The 22,953-nt window shown below is 30.7% G+C and overlaps 1 long non-coding RNA gene across 1 annotated transcript; it reads right to left on the bottom strand.

The window, feature by feature from the left end:
* Positions 1–821: 821 nt before the first annotated feature.
* On the bottom strand, positions 822–13,418 carry LOC127148873 (uncharacterized). The gene is made up of 3 exons (XR_007820066.1): positions 13,207–13,418; positions 1,978–2,042; positions 822–1,305 (listed from the first exon to the last, which is right to left on the bottom strand). It is a non-coding gene; the product is annotated as an uncharacterized LOC127148873 (long non-coding RNA).
* Between the last annotated feature and the right edge of the window lie 9,535 nt (positions 13,419–22,953).

The raw sequence follows: 22,953 nt of genomic DNA, 5'->3' as shown, positions 1-22,953 counted from the left end.
GAAACAGGAAACAGGAAACAGGGAACAAGGAACAAGAAACAAGAAACAAGAAACAGAGAATAGGAACGTTACCAAACGGGCCCTTAGCTACCATCAATGCATAATCAATAAATATATGCAGCTCTTAAATCTATGTTCAAAGGTCTAGTAGTAGAATCTCTTACCTGAGATTAGCTAAAAAATATTTTCTTGCTGATAGTAAATTTTTCCAATTAATTCAATCGTAAATAGGAAGGGAAAATTTCAATAACTTTAATTAATAAAATTACTATTGGCTAACATCCAAAAATTCTCCTAATTTAACTTACCAAAAACTGAGTTGGAAACTAATTCAACATTTGATTAAATCACCCCTTAATGAAATCAATCCTCAGACCTCATATCCTAATGTCCTGCCCCAAAAGTCACTTTACGTGACGTAGTGGAGACATGCCACCTAGACACTCAATGTGTATCCCCTCGCGAGATAGCACCCTGAACGTCTAATAAGCGGAATTACTTCTACGACCAAAATCAAATAACTTAACTTGATAAACACAACACAGCAGAATATAACAATCAACTTCTCTTTATTAACTTAACAATAATATTTCTATAATACAATGAACGCGCTTTCTTTACAAGAAAGCTTACAACATAAATATTAGGTCTTACCCACCTAGCATAGCTTCTAACGCCTAGCTTTCTCACCTCACGCCTAGCAGCTTGCCTTACCCTTCTTTACTTGGCCTCAACGCCTTGGTACTTGGGGAAAGAAAACTTAAACCATAAGTTAAATACTTAGTGAGTGATTCTTTTAGAAATCCTTTTGGGGAATGCAATTCAATCAACAAATTCATTTTCATTTTCATAAACAGGCTATCAACGCCTTATGTTAATAAAACATATAAATCATACGTTAGCATCTACTTATTCCTTTTCACCAAGAACATGAACCATTCCTTTACATAAACCTAGGATTCGTTTCACCAGAATCAAGTCGCATAGACTTAGGATACCTTTCACCAATATCCTTTGGGGAATTTCCTTGGTTCATTTCTGGTTGCTTAGGCCATTCACTCAAACACCTTTATTCATTGTGTGCACACCATGTAACGACCCAACTTTTTATACTAAGTTGAGGTCATTACTAAAAAGAAACAATAACAATAGACACTTTCTTGAAAAGAGGGAAGACTAAATTTTTATTAAACATGAAATACTAAAACACTGATACATATACGCGGAAGCAAAACTGAGTTCCTATATGGCATGTCACGGATCTTTCTCTGTCGCTCACCAACTTTCCTCTACCTTTACCTTCGCCTGAAATATTAAACATAGAAAGAGTAAGTATAAACATATACTCAGTAAGGGACCTACTACTAGTCCCGCTAGGTGTCTGTTAACTTTCCATCCGAGTCCTGTAAAGAAGTAACGTTTAACTGACACGTTACTGAACACGTACAAATTGTGATCCCATAGGAACAAATATGGTCTTCGGTGAACCCAAAGGAACACCTAGGACAATCTGGTCTTTAGTGTATCCGAAGGAAACAATAAGACAATCGGGTTGTGAGTGACCCCGTCGAATCACTCGTAATCATGTCAATGTCAATGTCATAATGGACTGGTAATCCCGTCGGACTACACAATCATAAAAAAGGTGGTGATCCCGAGGGACACCCATGTGGGTACAACTCTAATAGACAAAGTTAACAGAATGTCCATCCATAGGATGTAGCATAACATAACATTATCATAAACAAGACATGAATATTAATCTTAACGTCCTTAATCATGTGATTAATATATCATGCATTAACATCAACATCACCAGTCATCAACATAATATCAGTCATCATCATCAATCATCAATATAACGACAGTCATCATCAATAGCATCAAGTTATACATTTCAGCTACTATCAATGCTTAATCATAATTACATGTGGTCACTTAAATTCAGTTTGAAGATCTAGTAGGAGAATCTCTTACCTGGAGATTTTAGCCAAACAAAGTACTCCATAGCTGACAGTAAAAATTCTCCAATTAATTTGATCCTAATCATAAAAGAAAAATTCAATATCTTAATTAATACAATTAGCAATTGACTAACATCCAAAATTCTCCCAAATTAATTAACTTTCTAAAAAAATGGAGTTGAAACCAATTCAATCTTGTTTGGGAAAAATCCAATATTTAAATCTTCAAAAACTAGCCAATTGAACCTTTAAAAAAACCCCAAATAGATCCAGAATGAAATTAACAAAATATTAATTTAATTTCATTAGCTTACCAAGATTACTCAAATGGAGGTTGAAAAAAATTCTCTTATCCTTGATGAAAAAATTTATCACTTTAAATCTTCAAGCTTTGCCAAAGAGACCAATCTTAACTAAAATTGGTGAGGCGCAAAAGGCTATCTTAGTGAAGAAGATGAATAACTTTTTTTTTTCTTTTTCCTTTTCTTTCCGACTTAAGCATTTCAATGCTATTTATATGCCCAAATAATAACAATAATATTTATTATTATTATTTCCTTTTCCTTTTAGGATATATATATAATACCAAAATATAGGGAAACTATTGTAAATGTAACAAAACACCAAACTATTTACGACCCATGTGACAAAACCCATAAAGTTAGCCATTTTTTAAATATTCAAGATTTTCTCTTCCATCTTTCTTTCTTCCTCGCGATTCGTCTTCCTCCTCTATTTCGTCTTCTTCGTTCTTCCCCTACGATTTCGTCTTTCTTCTTTCCTCTTTTTCTTTTATGCAACTTCTTTCCATCATCTTTAATTTCTTATTTTTCAATTCCTTATTTACGTCGTTTAATCTTTTCATCGTTTTTCTTCTTTTTCTCTTCTGTTTTTTCCGCTTCGATTTCTTTCCATCGTCTTTCTTCTTTTATTTTTTTATGCGTTTGTATTTGGGTAACCAAATCTGAACAACTTTGTATAAGATTGTGTACAAAAAAATAACAAAATCTAATGTGTATAAGACTATGTAAAAAAAAAAAAGCAAAATCTAATGTGTATAAGAATGTGTAAAAAAATAGCAAAATCTAAAATATCGTGTATAAATAATCTTTAAAAAAACCATTTAGATTGGAGTAGCCAAATGTAAACGATCGTGTAAAAAAAAAGTAAACGATTGTGTAAAAAAAATAAAAGATTGTGTATAAAGAATCTTGAAAAAAAAATCATTTAGATTGAAGTAGCCAACTGTAAACGATCATTTAAAAAAAGTAAACGATCGTGTGTATAAAAAATCTTGAAAAACATTTATTTGAATTGGAGTAGCTAAATGTAAACGATCGTGTAAAAAAAAGTAAACAATCATGTAAAAAAAGTAAACGATCGTGTAGCAAAAGAATTAAAAAAATCTTGTACCAAATTTAAAAACAATCATTTAGATTTGGGTCTCAAAATCTAAACGATCGTATAACAAAATTAAACGATGGAATTGAAAAGGTAAATTGTAGTCATATCTAAACGATCGCGTATAAGTTGTAGCTATATCTAAACGATCACATATAAATTGTAGCCATATCTAAACGATCGCATATAAATTGTAGCCATATCTAAACGATCGAGTTGTAGCCATATCTAAATGATCGCGTATAAATTATAACCATATCTAAATGATCGCCTTGTAGCCATATCTAAGCAATCGCGTATAAATTATAGCCATATCTAAACGACTGCGTATATATTGAACCATATCTAAACGATCGCGTATATATTGAACCATATCTAAACGATCGCTTTGTAGTCATATTTAAACGATTGCGTATAAATTATAGCTATATCTAAACGATCGCGTATATATTGAACCATATCTAAACGATTGTGTATAAATCGTAAATATATTACGTGCGCATTATTGACGACATGGTTGACGGGGCATTTTTGGTATTTTACACGGTGGGCCTCTGGGTTTTTTTTCGTTTTTGGAATTGTTCTATAGTGTAAATATTTTGCCGTTTTTTTATATTTTTGAAAAGACCTCCAAAATGTACATATATCTTTATTCTCATTATCTTTCCTCAATAAATTCCTTAAATGCACAAAACCTTAGGCATTTATAATCATTAATAATAATAATAATAATAATACTTGTTTATTATTATTATTTTTCTCTCACCAAAATCTATGATAAACATATATATTTATTTAAACCATTATTCTTTCTTCTAAATAAATATATATATTTTTCGTCCAATCAAATTAACCATCTCTCTCCTCACGGATTATCTTCTTTCCAAATAAATATAATTATATTCCGTCATAAAATTAACTTCACTTTTCCATATTAATTATTTACACAAAACTAATTAATTAATATCATATTCTACCAAAAATCTAAATTATTAATTATATATATATATATACTCAATTAAATCCAATTCCACCCAAACCAACTTTTCCCCCCAAATTCTCAAATTAACTTAAATCCTCAATTAATTTAATCAATCAAATCTTTTCCAATAAATCACTTATAACTTCCAACATGAATTATCTTAACCCAACCATTAAATCTAGTTCCAATCTTTAATAACTTAAACTCTATAAAAATTTGGGATGTTACATTCCTTTTTCTTAATAATTATATTTCAATATATAATTATCAATTTTCTTTTAAATAAATCCAATTTCTTCTCTTTCCTTATTTACTCAATCATAACAACTTCTCTCCCAATCAATATTTATCTTTTTGCAGAATAATTAATTATCTTCCACAATAATTAATTATTATTGATCTTTATCTAAAATAATTAATTATTATTTATCTTTCTTCAAAATAATTAATTATCTTCCACAACAATTAATTATTATTTATCTTTCTTCAAAATAATTAATTATCTTCTACAGTAGTTAATTATTAATTATCTTTCTCCAAAATTATTAATTATCTTCCACAATAATTAATTATTATTTATTTTTCTCCAAAATAATTATCCTTTTACAAATAATTATATTTTCCCAAAATATAATTATTTTACTTTTTCTCCCTTAATAAATATCCTTTCTCCAAAATACAATTATCTTTTCTTTAAATAATTATAATTCAACAAATATAATTATCTTTTCCTTTCACATAATAATTATATATATATATATTTCCACATATACATATAATTATCAAATCTCCAACAAACTTTCTACTCTACAATTAAATAACATTCATAATTATTTAATTTAATTCAACTTCAACAACACTAAAAAATTCACAACTTTACTTAATCCTCATAACATACCATTTAATGAAATTCTCAACAAACACCACATGCCAAAATCTCTAATTAATTAAATATTCATTCAACAAATATTTAATTAATTTCAATTCCCATATAAATTAAATAATTCTCATTAAATGAATTCAAAATAACGCCCAATAAATTAAATCTAATTAAACAAAATTAAGATAATTAAATCCAAAATTATCTTAATTTTTGGGGCGTTACACGCCACATAATAGTTAGCTCATTGATAAGAATAAGGCTAATGATTTACTCACATACAAGCACCACAACCATCAATCAGGAAACATTAGTTTTCTTTTCAAATAGCAATAGCAATATCAATAATAATACAACACATTGTATTTATAACAACATAAAGATTGTGAAAGAATGCTTTCAAAATATTACTTAGTTTTATTCCTTTTAGAATGGCTAACTTCAGCTCCTTCTTCTCGCCTAATACTTTCCTTAGCAGCTCAATCACTTAGCAAATTCTCAGAATAAGAACAACTTGTTCCCAATCTTATCTATACTAATCCTTTTAATCTGATTAGTCATTATCAAGCATCTCTTAGCTTGCCACGTCCTACTTACACTTTACATATATCAGCTTATAACTCATTAGGTCATGCTACCATCTTAAGCTCAACACGTAGCTTGTTGTCAATTTAAGATTAAACATTGTCTTGAAATGCTAAACTTATCTTCTTAAAATACTAAACTTTTCCTCACTTGATCACCAACTCACAAAACAACATCAGAATGCCTAATTTTGAGCATTGAACGACTACTTCTTCTTACCGCGTTGCCAAGCTTCAATGCCAATTACTACTCAAAATGCTTCTTCTTTACACCTAACTAAAATAATACTTTTAATCAAAATTCTTCCCTCAACAGGACCCTTCTAGTCTGGATATGGGCCTTACACCTAGCTTGCAAGCCATTTGCCTATCCTTTTGTTCATGAAACTTTTTACTCCTTTAAAAAAGAAAAAACTAAAGCCTTAGAGGGTGTTTAGAGCAAAGAGTGAGTTAATATAACCCTAGGTTATTATAGTTTGTGCTTGAGGTGTAGATTACTTTAGTTTGAGTTATAATAGTATGTGTTTGGTGTATATACCATTTTAGTTTGATAAGGAAATAGTAAATGTTGTAGCAAACAATAAAAAAAATGATGAATATAAAACAGTAAAAACGATAGCAAATAGTAAATACTGTAGCAAATTGATAGTATTGAAATAATGTTTACTATAGCTAATTTGAGACTTTTAAACAGTATCTACTATAGCAAAAGGTGGTTTTATAGTCTTAGATAATCTTTGCCCCAAACAACCCCATATTGAGAGAATTGGGATGAGAATAATGCTATGGATCCCTAAGAACAATAAGTCTGGAAATAAGATTGTTGGGAATTAAGGATGTCAGTGATTAGTTGTGCATGAGAATGTGTATGAGAATAATTTCTTTTTGTATTTATTTGTAAAATTAATCACGAAAACACTATAAATTTTAATATTCATTGATAAACAATAAACGTAATTATATTTTTTTTGAGAAAAAAGTAATTGTTTAACAATCAATAAAAAAAATATCAATTAAATTATTAATTACTAGTATTTGTAACATGAGTAATTTGATGAATGTATATAATTATGAGGTTAACTTACATAAAGGTAACAAAACACCAAACTATTTATGGCCCGTATAACAAAGTCCATAAAGTTAGCCATTTTTTAAATATTCCAGGTTTGCCCTTCTATCTCTCTTTTGCGATTCGTTCTTGCTATTTCTTTCATCGTCTTCCTCCTGCGATTTCGTCTTTCTTCTTTCCTATTTTTTTTTCTGCAATTTCTTTCCATCGTTTTTCTTCTTTTCCTCTTCTTTTGTTTTTTGCTTTTCCATCGTCTTTCTATTTTTTCTCTTTTTTTTGCTGCGATTTCTTTCCATCGTCTTTCTTCGTTTCTTTTCTTTTTTACGTCGTGTACAAAAAATAGCATAATCTAAAAGATCGTGTATAAAGAATCTTGAAAAAAAATCATTTAGATTCGAGTAGTCAAATGTAAACTATTGTGTAAAAAAGTAAACAATTGTGTAAAAAAAATAAAAGATCGTGTATAAAGAATATTGAAAAAAATTATTTAGATTGGAGTAGCCAAATGTAAAGGATCGTGTAAAAAAAGTAAACTATCATGTAAAAAAAAAGGATTTGTGTATAAAGACTCTTGAAAAAAATCATTTAAATTGGAATAACCAAATGTAAATGTAAATGATCGTTTAAAACAAGTAAACGACCGTGTAGAAAAAATAAAAGATCGTGTATAAAGAATCTTTAAAAAAATCATTTGGATTGGAGTAGCCAAATGTAAACGATTGTGTAAAAAAAGTAAATGATCGTGTAAAACTAGTAAATGATCGTGTATAGAAATCTAAACGATCGTGCACCAAAAGAATTTTAAAAAATAGTGTACCATATTTTGAAAAACAAAATCATTTAGATTTAGGTCCCCAAATCTAAACGATTGTGTAACCAAATTTAAACGTAACTAAATTAAACGATTGTGTAACAAAATTAAACAATGGAATTGAAAAGATAAATTGTAGTCATATCTAAACAATCGCGTATAAATTGTAGTCATATCTAAACGATCAAGTATAAATATAAATTGTAGCCATATCTAAACGATTGCATACAAATTGTAGCAATATCTAAACGATCGCGTATAAATATAAATTGTAGCCATATCTAAATGATTGTGTATAAATTGTAGTCATATCTAAACGATCGCGTATCAAACAATAACCAAATCTAAACGATTACAAATATATTACACGCGCATTATTAACGGCGTGGTTGACGGCGCATTTTTGGTATTTTACACGATGGGCCTCTGGGCTTTTTCCGTTTTTGGAATTGCTCTATAGTGTAAATATTTTTCCGATTTTTTATATTTTTGAAAAGACCCTTAATTATGATGTATTAATCAACAAAATAATTAATAAACTCTTATCAATCATAATGATCATTTACTAACTACAAATATAATTAATTAATTAATATTTCTATTCCATCAATTCTTTACGATTTATTTAAAAGTACTATTTATTTAAAAATAAGTATGGCTTTATATGTAATTTATTTACTATTCATTTTGATGTAATAAACTGGTAAAATATTTACACTTTAGAGAACAATTTCAAAAACGGAAAGAGGTCACAAGTCCACAATGGGAAATACCAAACATACACCAGCCAACACTCGATTAATCGACCATACGTGTGCATGAGTAATCTTTTTCTAAACGATCATGTATTACATCCTAAACGAATGGTCTACGATCGTTTAAGTCATGATACACGATCGTGTAGTTCTTTTTAACAATAGAAAAAAAACTTCAATTTTAAATGATCGTGTTGACCATGCTAAACGATCATCACGATCATGTTGGTTATGGTAAGCGATCATTTAGAACATATCCACACAATCATATAGTTCTTTTTAAACGATGGAAAAAGGGCTTCAAATCTAAATTATCGTGTTGACCATACTAAACGATCTGTCAACTATGGTAAGCGATTGTTTAGATCATATCAATATGATTGTGTAATTCTTTTTAAATGATGTGAGAAGTGCTTCAAATTTAAACGATCGTGTTGACCATGGTAAACAATCGTTTAAATCATGTCAAAATGATATTTAAACGATCTTGATATTCTCGAATATGAGGAAGATGAAGTAGCTTAAAAAAATCTTGTCGAAAATGATGAAAATGAAATAAGAGATTTGAAAAGAAGAATAAATCGTTTAAAAATGTAAGATAAAAGATCTAGGAGAGGAGATGAAGAAATCTAGAAGCGAAAAAGTCGCAAAGAAGGAAGAGTGACGCAAGAACAAACCTAGAATTATAAAAAAAATATTTTTCGCTACTTCATGGGTTTTTGTTTTTTGTTCACTGGTCGTAAATATTTTTTTTTACATTTATGTAAATTAACCTTACAAATAAGTATGACTATATATGTAATAGAACTAATTTATTAAATTAAAATAAAAAGAAAGTATATATTAATTTATTAAATTAGGGTAGTTAAATGCATATAATATAATATTAATTTAATTTAATTTTATAAACCACAAATTTAATTTTCATGTAATTAACTTAAATTAATTAATTTTAATAATATATAAAATAAAAGGGATCTTTTAAAAAATATAACACGGCGTCAAAATATTTACATTGTATTGAACAATTCCAAAATCGAAAAAATCCCACAGGCCCACCATGGAAAATATCAAAAATGTCCCGTCAACTCGTCGTCAACAACGCGCGTAATATATTTGGTACATGATCGTTTAAATTTGGCTATTGTTTAGTACACGATCATTTAGATATTTGGTATACGATTGTTTAGATTTGGTCGTTTAGATTTGGATAGCCAAATCTAAACGATTTATTTTTTAAATTGTGTGTACATGATCGTTTAGATTTGACAACGACTTTTTTTCAAGATTTGGTTCACGATTGTTTAAATTGGCTAAACGATTTTTTTTTAAAAAAAATTTCGTATACGATCGTTTAGATTTGTCTATATTTGTACATGATTGTTTAGATTTGGCTACCCCAATCTAAACGATTTTTTTAGAATTCTTTGTACAAGATCGTTTAGATTTGACTATATTTTTTACACGATCATTTATATTTGGCTACCCAAATCGTCGTTTTTTTTCTAGTCTTTTATATTTAGTACACGATCTTGAACAACAAAATAAAAAGTTTGAAAAAATAGATCTTTTATATTCGATACACGATGAACCAAATAATACTCTGAAAAAAAAGAAAAAAAAAGAAAAAGACGATGAAATAGACGAAGATGGAAGAAAGGAAAAAAAAAAAGACGATGGAACAGACGAAGAAGAGAAGGAAGACGGAATGACAAATTTGAAATATTTAAAAAATGGTTAACTTTATGAGTTTTGTTATAGAAGCCGTAAATACTTTAGCGCTTTCTTTTATTTATGAAAATTTCTCTAAAATAAAAGAATAAAAAAAATATATTAAAAGAGAAAAGAGAGTACTGGACAAAGAAAACTCATCATTTTGGATGGATATAGTTCATACCAAACAAGGGCATGTTTATCCCATATCCATTTCCCCTATTTCCATCCCAATTCCCTTGATCTAAACGGCCCATAGTGTATGTAGGACAAATTATGTATAATATATATCTATGAAAAGAATGTAATATTAATTTGGGTATGTGAGGCTTTCTTAGAGTGGCTGGTTAGATTGTCCAATCTAATATTTTTCTTTATTATTTTAAGGGTGTGTTTGGGTGTGATAGTTGGGTATTAATTTAAGAAAAAAAGAGAGATAATGACAATATTGATTTTTAAACAATCAAATTTATGTTTGGTATCAAACTCTTAAAAGTGATTTTCATATATTTAAAATGGATTTTCAATCCTTATGTTTTGTTCCAAAAGTTAATTTAGAGTTATCCAATTAGTAATTGTTTTTCGAAATTAACAAATAATTATTTAACTAAATATTTCTATTTATTTTAATGTTAATTTCTTATATACATATTTGATATAGGTTTATATATAGATATTGAAAGAAAATTATTCAAAGCTTATGTAATTGTTTGTTGTATTAATATTACAATGTTAGATCGTTTGTTCCAATATTTAAAATAAAAAAAAAAAAATTCATAGATGACTATCAATAATATTTTACACAAAAATATCCATTTTAGGAGTAATTGACTAGGAATCAACAACTATCATCGAATTCCTTCGTAATCAATTTGAAAAAATTACTTTTACATACCATCACAAATCACAAAATTACTCCCGAACACAAGCTATGTGACTTAGGACACTATTGTTGGTAGCACTTTCTCTTTCTACGTTTTATTCCTTGAGATCTGTGAGATTTTCTATTGCCTTCGTGGTTCTTGGTTTTTCACCTATTATGTCTGGGTCTTGACCTTTTAATTTTCTTGTAATTCAATCCCATTAGAAAAGGAAAAATTAGTACATCTCATAAATTTGTTACGGTAACCTTTCCATATAGGATTGCCATGTCCATAGGTCGAAAATTGCATACCTTCTTTAGTTAAAAGAATTAAATGTTTCTCTGTTATATAATGGGCGTTTGTGCAGAAGGAAAAACAAATTATCAAACATCAAAAGAACGACAAAATAAATCCTTAAAATTAATTATGGCTGCAAAATTCTCTCTCAAGTTCGTTTTCTTGGTTGCAATGGTTTTGTTTGTTGCTTTCCTTGGTTCAGGTACAACTCAACTTTCCTATCTTTCTCTTAAACTTTACTTGGTTTTAAAACATTTTCAAAAGCAACTCCTTGATTTTGTTACTCTTTTAATCTCCTTTCATAGCACTTTGGTTTTGTTTTTTTATTTTCTGTTCTTAAAAATTATATATGTTCTAGTTTCTATACAACTTTTTTATATAAAATTTTCAGGTTCCATAAAAACATATTTGAATTATATTCTAACTTAAATTAAAAAAACAAAGTCAAGTTTCCAAGAACCATAGCCCGTTTGATGATCATTTAGGTATTGAAAATAGAAAAAAAAAAAAAAAATAGATTTTTAAAAACTACTTTTATACTCAAAACTTAATTTGATTTTTAAAAATATTGGTAAAAGGTATGATAATAAAAAGCAAAGAAACACACAAGACCAGAAGAAATGTTTATAGGCTTAATTTTAAGAAAATTGAAACCTTGTAATTGAGTAATTATCAAACATGACCTACATGCTATATGGAAGGAGATTTTGATCTTTTTGATTTTGATTTTTCAAAAATTTCACCCATAAATTTTTATGTTTTATAATCCGCTTTTCTAACAAAGTTAACGCGCAAAACTATAGTCCCATTTGTTTACAAATATGGTCTGTAGCTTTTGGCTTCAAAAATAAACTTATGAAACAATACTTTTCACTTACAAGCTTTTTTTTATCCGACTTTCTATTGATGTTTTTTAAAAGCAGAACCAAGTTTTGAAAACTACCGTCCCATTTCTTTACAGTACGGTTTTAATTTTTACTTCTTGAAATTTAAGCTTATAAAAAACTGATTAAGATTTCTTTGTTTTTTGTTATCCCAGATTTTTGATAGATGTTTTCTAAAATCCAAGTTAATTAAGTTTGAAAAATAGTTCCAAAAACTTGCTTTTAGACTAGAAATTTAAAATCATAATGAAAACAGGTGAAGAAACAAACATGAATTTAAAATCATAAAACGAAAAATGATGTAGCTATAAAACATGACCTACTAATTTCCTACACATCGGCTTGAATAAAACATGGAGGGCATGTGTTCAATCAAACTCAACCTCAACCTCTACATCTTTTTTAATATTACCCTATTTGATAGAAAAATATTAAATAACCAACCAATAAGCTAAAATATCAAACAATCTGACTAGTGGACCGTTATCAACAACCAACGACTCAAAAGAAAAACCAATGTCACCATTCAATCATTTCATCAAACATGTTGTGGGCATTAATAAATAGAGTAAACACAACAAACCATGGTTAAATGAAAAGGTTGGTCTTGATATCAACTATTGACCGGTTGAAATCGAGAATAACAATAAGAAATGAAATTAAAAAGATAAAGAAGAATGAAAAGAGTGGGGTTGGGTAGGGAGACCGAAATACCTCTAAATGAGAAAATAGAAGTTTCTTATGGCATTATTGTTGAATGCTCCGAGCATCCATCCATTGATGGACAATTAGTAAAGTAAAAGACATTGATAATCATAGCAAATGCAAACCCCACTTGTAGTTAGTGTGTGTAATTAATTCAAGTGTTGAAAAGAAGCGTAGGGTTTAGTAGCAGTTGTGAGCTTGGGTGTGTCTATCTTAAGAAACTATTTAAACAAAGGTTGAGGAACTAAGAGAGGTTGAGGTAAATCGAAGAAAGAAGAGCGACCCAAAGTAAACTAACCTGATGATGGTGGCGAGCACAACGACGATCGAAGAAAAAAATTAGTCTGAAGGACTATTCAACGATGACTGGTCATGAGCAGGGCATGAGAGATGACAGTGGTGGTGACGGCGGCGGCTGTTCGAAGAATAGAGGGAAGAAAGTGAGATGAGATTGAAAAGAGAAGAAAGAAATTGAAAGAGAGGAAAAAATCGTGTGGCATGAGAAAGGGTAAAGCGTGTGGCATGAGAAAGGGTAAAGTAAGAGAGAGAAATATTTAATCTTTTATAAAATAAAAAAAAAATTATCATAGCATTAATGTTGAAAACCGACATTAAACATCCGCCTTTTGAAAACTGACATTAAAGCTCTGTTTTTCATTTTTTTCAACCGACATTAAAGGCCAGTTTCTTCTAGTGAATGTTAGTTTTCAAAAATTGGCCCTTACTTTTTTAAAGTATTTTTTTTAAAAAGTAGTAGCTAGTAGTTTGCTTATGAACTTAATTTTTTTAGAAAACAAAAATAAAAAATAAAATTGTGATGGAATGAAGCTTATTAATTATATATTTTTGTGTATATATGCAGTGGTAAGCAAACCATTAGGTGGAAAAGCAAGTTATATTACTCAAATTGCATGCAGGTCTCAAGCTGATTGTGGTGACCCTGTAAAGTGTTTTTGTGATACTTTTTATGGTCTTTGCTTTTGCAAAAAGAAGTTATTTAACACCAATGCTGACCAGAAGATGGGTTACAAAGGAGATCAAAATTAAAGTACCTCTCAAGAACTAATAATCAATTATCAGTTAAGCATATTATTTACAACTTGATGGTTGTGATGATATGATGTTATAGATTTTACAAATTAAATAAGCTGTTTGGTATATGCCAACTTTATTTCTTCAGAGTTTATAAAAGTTCAGAGGAATAAGATTATGACACAATTTGGAGCATTTTGAGTACTCTAATATGCGCTTAATTCTTGTCACGTCCCATCTAAAATGCCACTTCATGCGACTAGGTGGGGGCGTGCTGCCTACACACTCATCGCATACCTCACCGCGAGATGACGCGTTGAACACCTAGTAAGCGGAACAACTTCTTTCACCTGTCTCATCGTGAAACTCTTACTTTGAACTTCAGAGACTTTCGCAACTTATCAAAATAGAAGCAATTCTTAGACTTAGCTTCATCGCCTAGTCTTCAATACTTAGCTCAAATTAAATTTAGCTTCTAGGCGATGAGCTCAAATAAATAATAATGTAACGAAATAAATAACATAGCTTATTCTCTTTATTAACTTAACACTTTACAAAGTTCATACTTTACAATTACATTCCTTTTTTTTGCAATGCACAAAATTTAAAACTTAAGTTCTAATCCATACGCCTTCATCCACTAGGGTGCTACTCTTTGCATCCTGGTGTTCAGGAGTATAAGAACCCTGTTTTCATCAGTCTCCTTGATTGCCCAGCAACCCATCTCAAGGACAACCTTTAGCGCTCTCCATGCTCGACTTAGTTCTTTCACTCATCGTCTTGAGCCTTACAAAACTGTGATGCAGCCTGACATCTCTTCATAACTGAGATTTAGCCCTTAGCATTAAGGAGTGAAGTTCTTACCTACTGAATCCTTAAATGCAATATATAAAGACACAACTTGCTTGCCGCACAAGTTTACATAACAACCCATCTTACCCTCCTTTACTTGGCTTCCACGCCTGACATCCTTTCTTTACTTAGCTTCAACGCCTAATAACTTGGGGGGGGGGGGGGGGGGGGAAACTTGAAACATAAGTCGAAGATTTAGTGAGTGATGTGTTTAGGAAATATATACCTTTTTGGAAAATTCAACATTTTCAGATATAATGATATTAGTGTCATTTCATATATTATTATGTCTATATATACATATACATACATATCTATATATACATACATATCTATATATATATTATATATATAGATATGTATGTATATATAGATATGTATGTATATATAGATATGTGTGTATATGTATATATATGTATGTATATGTTTGTATGTATAGATATATGTGTATATGTGTATTTGTATTTATATATGTGTGTGTGTGTATGTATATATAAATATAAATATATATATATATATATATATATATATATTCCATGCGTTAATTAGTAATCACAACAAATGCAATAAATTCCATGCGTTTCATTCATCAGAACATTCACCACTCATCGCCAGAACCTAGGATTTACTTCACCAGTGTTTCATGATAGACTTGAGATTTCTACCAGCGTCTCACAATAATCATTCTTCCATTAGACCTTGGATTCACTTCACCAGGGTCTCATCGCCTAGATCTAGCATTCACATTCACCAACATCTCGTGATAGACTTGGGATTCACTTTCACCAGCATCTCACAATAATCATTCTTTGCCTAGATCTAGGATTCACATTCACCAGCATCTAGCTATCAAGAACACAACTCAAACTCACTTAGACCTGGGATTCAATTTCACCAACATTTACCCGCCTAGACCTAGGATTCACTTCCACCAGCCTCTCAGGTTAAACCTGGAATTTTCACCGACGTCTTGTGATAGATCATACCACCCCACATCATAAAATCAACACAATCAAGAACAAGGAAGTATTAGCTCAAAACCTTTTCATATAGCACAATGTAGCACATTCGTGACAGTTTTAAACAATCAACAACAAGCATAAGATTATAAGGATTACAATCATTCATAAAGTATTTCTTTCATTGATAAAAGATCATTCATTTTTTTACAGAGATCACTCACAAAAATGATTGTTTTACGTATGAAAATCACTCATAGAAATGCTTGTTTTACGTATACTCACAAAATACTTAGCCTCAACTCTTTTCTCTTTTGCTTTCGACTTTCTCTTTTTGTCTAGCGGCTCCTTCAACCAGCCTTTTCAACACTCAGAACCTTCCCTAAACAATTTATCAGAATATCTAGCTTCTCATGCTTTCTTCTCTCTTATGGCTTTTGTGGTTCTATTTATAGTGACCTTTCACCTCCATGGATTCTTTCCATGGTTTACACTTGCAAGGCTACTGCTCATCAGACCATGCAGCCAATATAAGCTCAACACGTCGTCAGTTGTCATTCATGATTAGACATTTCCCTTGAAACGCTAACCTTATCTTCTTGGAAAGCTCAATTCCTTATCGTCTAACTCTCTTATTAGGAAACCACAAAACATTTACTTTACCTCATAGAGTTGTCCAACCACCTCATATGGACGTCCAACTTTTCAACAAAACGCCTACCCCATCACAACCATACTTAGGTGCAAGCACTTCTCCTCGCATTACTACGCCCAATACCTAGTTCTTACCATCAATGCGTGCTCTTTCATCGCCAACCAACCCTATCACATTGCCTTGCCTTAATGTATTCATCACTTAATGTAAGCAGTTTCTCCTCACTTAACCTTTCCTCAATCGTATTCTTCTTCGCATAATGCCTCTTATTCATACTTAGCCAAAATAACTTCTCAACAGGGCTCATCTTCAACAGGACTTCCTTTCTTTGGATTAAGGCCTCACAATTCTTGTGTCTTTCCTTGTTAAAAGTAAAATTACATTTCTTCATAATTCTTACAAACTTTTAAATTACTCAATGTTTTGGGAGAATTATAGCAAATGACAAAAACTATTACAAATATTTATAAATTATAGAAAAATTTTAGATTCTATCAAAGATAGTCACTAATAGGCTTCTATACTATTGTCTATCAATGTCACTTGTAGACATTGACAAAAGTTTATCAATTTTTATCAATGATAGATTTCAAAATTTGTTATAAGTTATAAACATTTTGGTTCATTTAGCTATATTTAGAAATTTCTTTGATGTTTTTATGAAAAAAAAGTCAAGTATCACGTAGTTTTTTTAGAAATTGTTAGGAAAAATGAAAAAAAAAAGTAGAGAGGTTGGCGAAATGTTTCAGATTTTTTCACACTAACATAATATTTTGGTATTTATAAAAGGTTAATTTACATAAATTTAATAAAATGCAAAAACATTATGACCCGTGTAATAAAAAGCTAAAAGTCCATGAAGCCAAATTGTTTTTTTCACAAATTCCAGATTTTCCTTTTGTTGTTTTTTAATATTGCAGAACCATTCTTAACTTCAATTTTTCTTCTTCTTCTTTGCAATTTATTCTTCTCCTCTTCATATTATTAATTTCTTTATATTATTATTTCTTCTTCTTCTTCATATACCCACTTCTTTTTTTTATTGAGTTCTTCATTTCCTCTTTTAGAATTTCTTCCTTCTTCTTCATCTCTCATCTTCTCTTTTTCTTCTTTGTACAATATCTAAACAATCGTGTACCAATATCTAAATGATCAATTATCTATCCTAGATAGATAAAAATAATATCATGCCTCGTCCCAACTATCAGTCCATGCGACTAGATGGGGCTGTGTCGCCTAGACCCCCATCGCGTATCTCACAGCGAGATAACGCGCTGAACGTCTAATAAGTAGAACAACTTCTTAAACTTGTGTCATTGCAAAGATTTTACTTTTGACTTTAGAGACCTTTATCGCAGCGCGGAAAGACAACTTTTAGACTTAGCTCGATCACCTAGTCTTCAACACTTAGCTCAAATTAACTTTTTAATTACTAGGCGATAAACACAAATAATAATGCAGCGGAATAAATATAACTTCTTCTCTTTATTAACTTCACACTTTACATCAAAGTACAAAAGGAGTTCAAACTTTAAGATTACAACAAGACTTAAAACATAGACTTTTAGACTCTTCACGCCTGACTCAGTTCTTCCACTCATCATCTTGTGCCTTACAAAATTGTGACGTAGCCTTTGGCCTTTCTTCGAAACTGAGCAGCAACTCTTGACGTTTAGGAATATAAGAATTGCCTACAAACTCCTCAAATGCGAAATAGAATGACACGGCTTGCTCACTGCACAAGTTTATATAACAACCCATTTTACCCTTATTTACTTGGCTTCTTGCTTGGTGGTCGGACTCAATGAGGTAAACTATATTTCATTTTTCATAATGTGTTATTGATTCAAGATCATTGCATACAAAATGCTCATTATGCACTCAGACATGATCATTGCATGCTAAATGCTCCCAATATCTTTATTCATCACATACTCTTTAGTCCTTGTCGTGTAAGAGTTTTCCTAAATAATAGGTTTATCTGGGTGATCCACAGTCTAACACATGGAATCGATATCAAAGCTTAGTTCTAAGGTTCACCAGACATTTAGCTAGTATAAAAGAATAAACTATACAATATGAATGAGTGTAAGTTTAAACTATATCTACTTATCGACACTAAAGACTCTGTAAAGGAGAATTAAGATGGATGCGAGATGGAATTGTAAGCTAACTTGCATAAAAGAAGGGGGTGAAGAAAGGTCTATGCATTAATAGAAGATTAAGCAATCAAAGATTCCTGATGCAATATAACTTAGTTAACTTTGATTAACACGAGCTCCTCTTGGAGTCTTTAAATGCCATACATGGTCACCTCTCGAGATCCAAATGACCAAGCTGCGTTAAGCAAGTTATACCTAGAATGCTTCACTTACAAGACTTACAGAGGTTTACGTTTAAAGGTGACAACCTCTCGATGCCTAATACCCACACTTGTTCTCCTTTTGGGATACAAATTATGGAAGTTATCTCGCCAAGGTGGAGTTTGTCTCCAAACTCCTCATTGTGCACATTAGCCATATACTTTCTACTTTCCCTCTTGGGTAGTTGGCTATTTACATTGGCCAAGTGATGAAAATAGCTCAACTAACCTGATAAGCAATATAAGCTAACATTCTTATCAATAACTTATCATAAGACTTAAACTACAAATAACACAAAGATGGATGAACAATAAAAAGATGAAAAGATAGAAGAGGTATAATTGTACATAGTATTAAAGAATATAGGCCTTCGGCCACTGTACAATATAAACAAATACAATGTAAAGAAATACAAAAAAAAAGGAAAGAATAGGAATGACATTACAAGTCAGGGGGAAGTGGAAATGGAATCTTCTTGACTCAAACCTCAAGCTTTCCTCTTAGATTGATTGGGGAAGATGAAGGAAAATTTAACAGATAGTGTAAAGGTATTCCTTTTTACCACTCTCTAAGGTTTGGCCATTCAAGCTGTGACATGGATCCATTCAGACCCAGATCGAACCTCTTTCTTGATGGTGATGGAGCCCTTTATATAGGCAGATTTAGACGAAAAATATAATATTCTAAACATATCAGCGTCGAAAGCAGCCCCTATGTTAAGTCACATCAACTTCATCTACCACTTTTGTCTTCTAGCGAATCTCTTCTCGCCTACTGATATGGCCTTCTCACCTAGTCTTCGCACGAGTTCCTATGTGATTCGTTAGTTTCTTCTGTTGTTCTTAATGCTACGTTTAAACACCAAGAACAGGTGGACCAAACATGAAAGCTTATGTTAAAATGTATTTCCAAATATTTATGAATTTACAATATAGCTACGTGTTTTGACACATTTTTTATGCATTTTTGCCACATTATTCTACCTAAAAGGTTCTAATAACTTGAATTTCTACAAGTTATTACTTCTACGCCTGAAATCCTTTCTTTACTTAGCTTCAATGTCTAACAACCTTGGGAGGGGAAACTTAAAACGTAAGTCAAAGACTTAGTGAGTGATGGAGGAAAATACCTTTTTCGGGAATACAACATTTTCAATAATAATAGCCATCTTATTTTCATAATCATAAATTCTCATTGCATCAATTTACAAACCACAACAATCAAAATAAATTCCATGCGTACATTTCATCAAGATACTCACCGCTCATCGTTAGGATCTGGGATTCTCCAATCCACATCTAATCGCCTAAACCTGGGATTCACTTCACCAGTGTCTTGCGATAGACTTAGGATTTCTACTAGTGTCTCGTAGTACTAATTCTTTTCTTAGACCTCAGAGTCTCTTTCACCAGCATCTCTTTGCTTAGACCTGAGATTCACTTCTACCAGTGTCTCATGATAAACTTGGGATTCACTTTCATCAGCGTCTCACAACATTCAATCTCATCTCAGACCTGGGATTCGTTAAACCAGTGTTTACCTACTTAGACTTGGGATTCCATTCCACTAGCGTTTCACGTTAAACTTGAGATTTTCATCAGCACAGCCATACATCATACAACACCATGCAATACACAATCATCACAATCAACAAATAAGAAGTGTTAGCTCAAAAGCTTTACTTTTAATACATAACATCACATTAGTAATAAGCCCATAGAATAAGCATCGAACGTAAGATTACAAGAAATAATTTCAATATATAGAAAACATTCTTCAATTTACAACAAATCATTCATAAATATTCATTTAATTACAAAGATCGCTCATGAAAATACTTAGCCTCAACTCTTCCTCTTTTGCTTTTGGCTTTCTCTTCTCGCTTAGTAGTTCCCTCAACTGGCCTTTCAACACTCGGTACTTTCTCATAACAAAGTATCAGACTGTCTTAGCATCTTCTACTCTTTTCTTCCGGCCTTGTTAGTCCTATTTTATGTGACCTTTCAAATCGGTGGGTCATCTTCATGTTTTACACTTGTGAATCTACCACTCATCAAGCCATGCTACTAATCTAAGCTCAACATGTTGCCATCTATCGCTTGCGATTAGACATTTTTCTTGAAACACTAATCTTACCTCCTTGGAATGCTCAACTCTTTATCACTTAACTCTCTTCTCGAGAAGCAACACTCATTCTCTCTTTTGAACGTCTATTGCACTGCAACCACACTTAGGCATAGGTACTTCTCCATGCGCTACTTGCCAAATGCCTAGTTCTTAGCGTCGACCACATGTTTCTTCTTTGCCAATTAATCCTATCATGTCACCTTTCTTCAACGCATTCAACACTTAACATAAGCATTTTCTCCTTAAGTCACCTTTCCTCAATTGCATTCTTCCTAACAAAATGCCTCATATTTACACTTAGCCAAAATGACTTTTCAACACGGCACCTCATCAACATGACTTCCTTTCTTTGGATTAAGGTCTCACAAATAAACCTCTATCACTAGTAGATCGTATAGATTTGGTACAAGATCATTTAGATTAGGTACAAAATCATTTAGATTGGGTGCAAGGATATGCAATCATGTATAACAGAATCATTTAGATTTGGTCCTTATTATTTGTTGACTAGATTATGATTAGATTACAAGATATATTAATTTTAGGGTTAATTTCCATATATATAACAAAACTGAAAATATTTATGGCTTGTATAACAAAATCAAAAAAGCTCATGAAGCGTATAACTTGAGTTAATTTTTCATAAACTCCAGATTTACCCTTCCATAATTTTTTCATCACCACTTTCAGAATTTACTCCTTCTTCATCATCTCTCATCTTCGACGCCATATTTTTCATAAAGACAATATTTTTTTCTATTCTTTTTTTATTATCAAGTACCGTGTCCTTCTTCTTCTTTTTTCTTCGTATTCTTTTTTCATTATCAAGTATTGTACAAAGATCGTTTCGATTTGGTACAAGATCGTTTTGACTGGATATAATATCGTTTAAACTGGGTAAAGGGAAGATCATGTACCAAGATCGTTTAAACTTGATACAAGATCATTTAAGTTGGGTACAAGATCGTTTTTCACGCGTGTGTGGCCGATTAATCGGGGGGTAATTTTTATTTCATATTGTGGACACGTGGGCTTTTTCCTTTTTAAAAATTGTTCTATACGGTGTAAATATTTTCGCATGTTGTTCTATTTTTGAAAAAACCCATAATTTTATGGTTTAAATATTGTCTTGGTCCTTAATTCTTCGTATCTTGTTTTTTTATGGTCCTTAAATTTTTAAAAACATATGTTTTAGTCCCTAAACCTTTAAAAAGAGCATTTTTTGGTCCCTACCATTAGGATTCTTTAACTTTTTAACAAAATGATGTGGTGGCTTCTATACGTAGATGACTAGACTATTAAATAAAATAATCACTCTTAAAAATCAAGAATTTTAATTTTTAATTAGGGGCTATTTAGGCGTTGAGTTGAGATAGAATGTTTAGAGTTCATATGCCTGTGAAGTTCATATGTTTGATAAGTTAGTATGTCTATGTTTGGGGGTGCAGAAATTTTTTATCTGAGTTCATATGTTTGTGTTTGGCGTGCAGAGTTGAGTTCTTATGTCAGGGTATGTGATGCAATTTTTTTTGTTTTAAATAATGTCTTTTATACGTATTTTTGTTTTAAAAATTTTTTATTGAATAATTTTACCTATCTTTGGTTGAATAAAATATGGATTACATTTTTCTTTTATTTCTTTTAGTTTTTTCTTTCTTTTTGACAGTGAACAACAATTAATCCACCACATTTCTTGCATTAACATAGATAATAAAATGGAAAAGAAAATAAAACTCGTTGTTTATTTTTCCTCTCATGATCTATTTTAATTGTATCTCCCCTATCATCTAGGTAGTCAATGAAATGCCACCACATTTTTCTACAATTTCATATTCAATTCCTTCAAATTTGGAGAATCATAAAAAAAAAACATATCTTCATTTACACTAATTATTTCTAGAAATTGTTTTAAAAAAACAACCTCCACTTTATGGCTATTTTTTTTATTTCTTATTTTCGTTTGTTTTTGCTTAGTATTTTGTTCCACCGTTCAACTATTTACACACTTTTCCAAATCCTTAAGACTCATTTGATATGTGAATGCAATTAATTAAAAA

Source organism: Cucumis melo, chromosome 4 (genome assembly GCF_025177605.1).
Source record: "Cucumis melo cultivar AY chromosome 4, USDA_Cmelo_AY_1.0, whole genome shotgun sequence".
Taxonomy (NCBI): domain Eukaryota; kingdom Viridiplantae; phylum Streptophyta; class Magnoliopsida; order Cucurbitales; family Cucurbitaceae; genus Cucumis; species Cucumis melo.
This window is presented reverse-complemented; position numbering and strand designations above follow the sequence as displayed.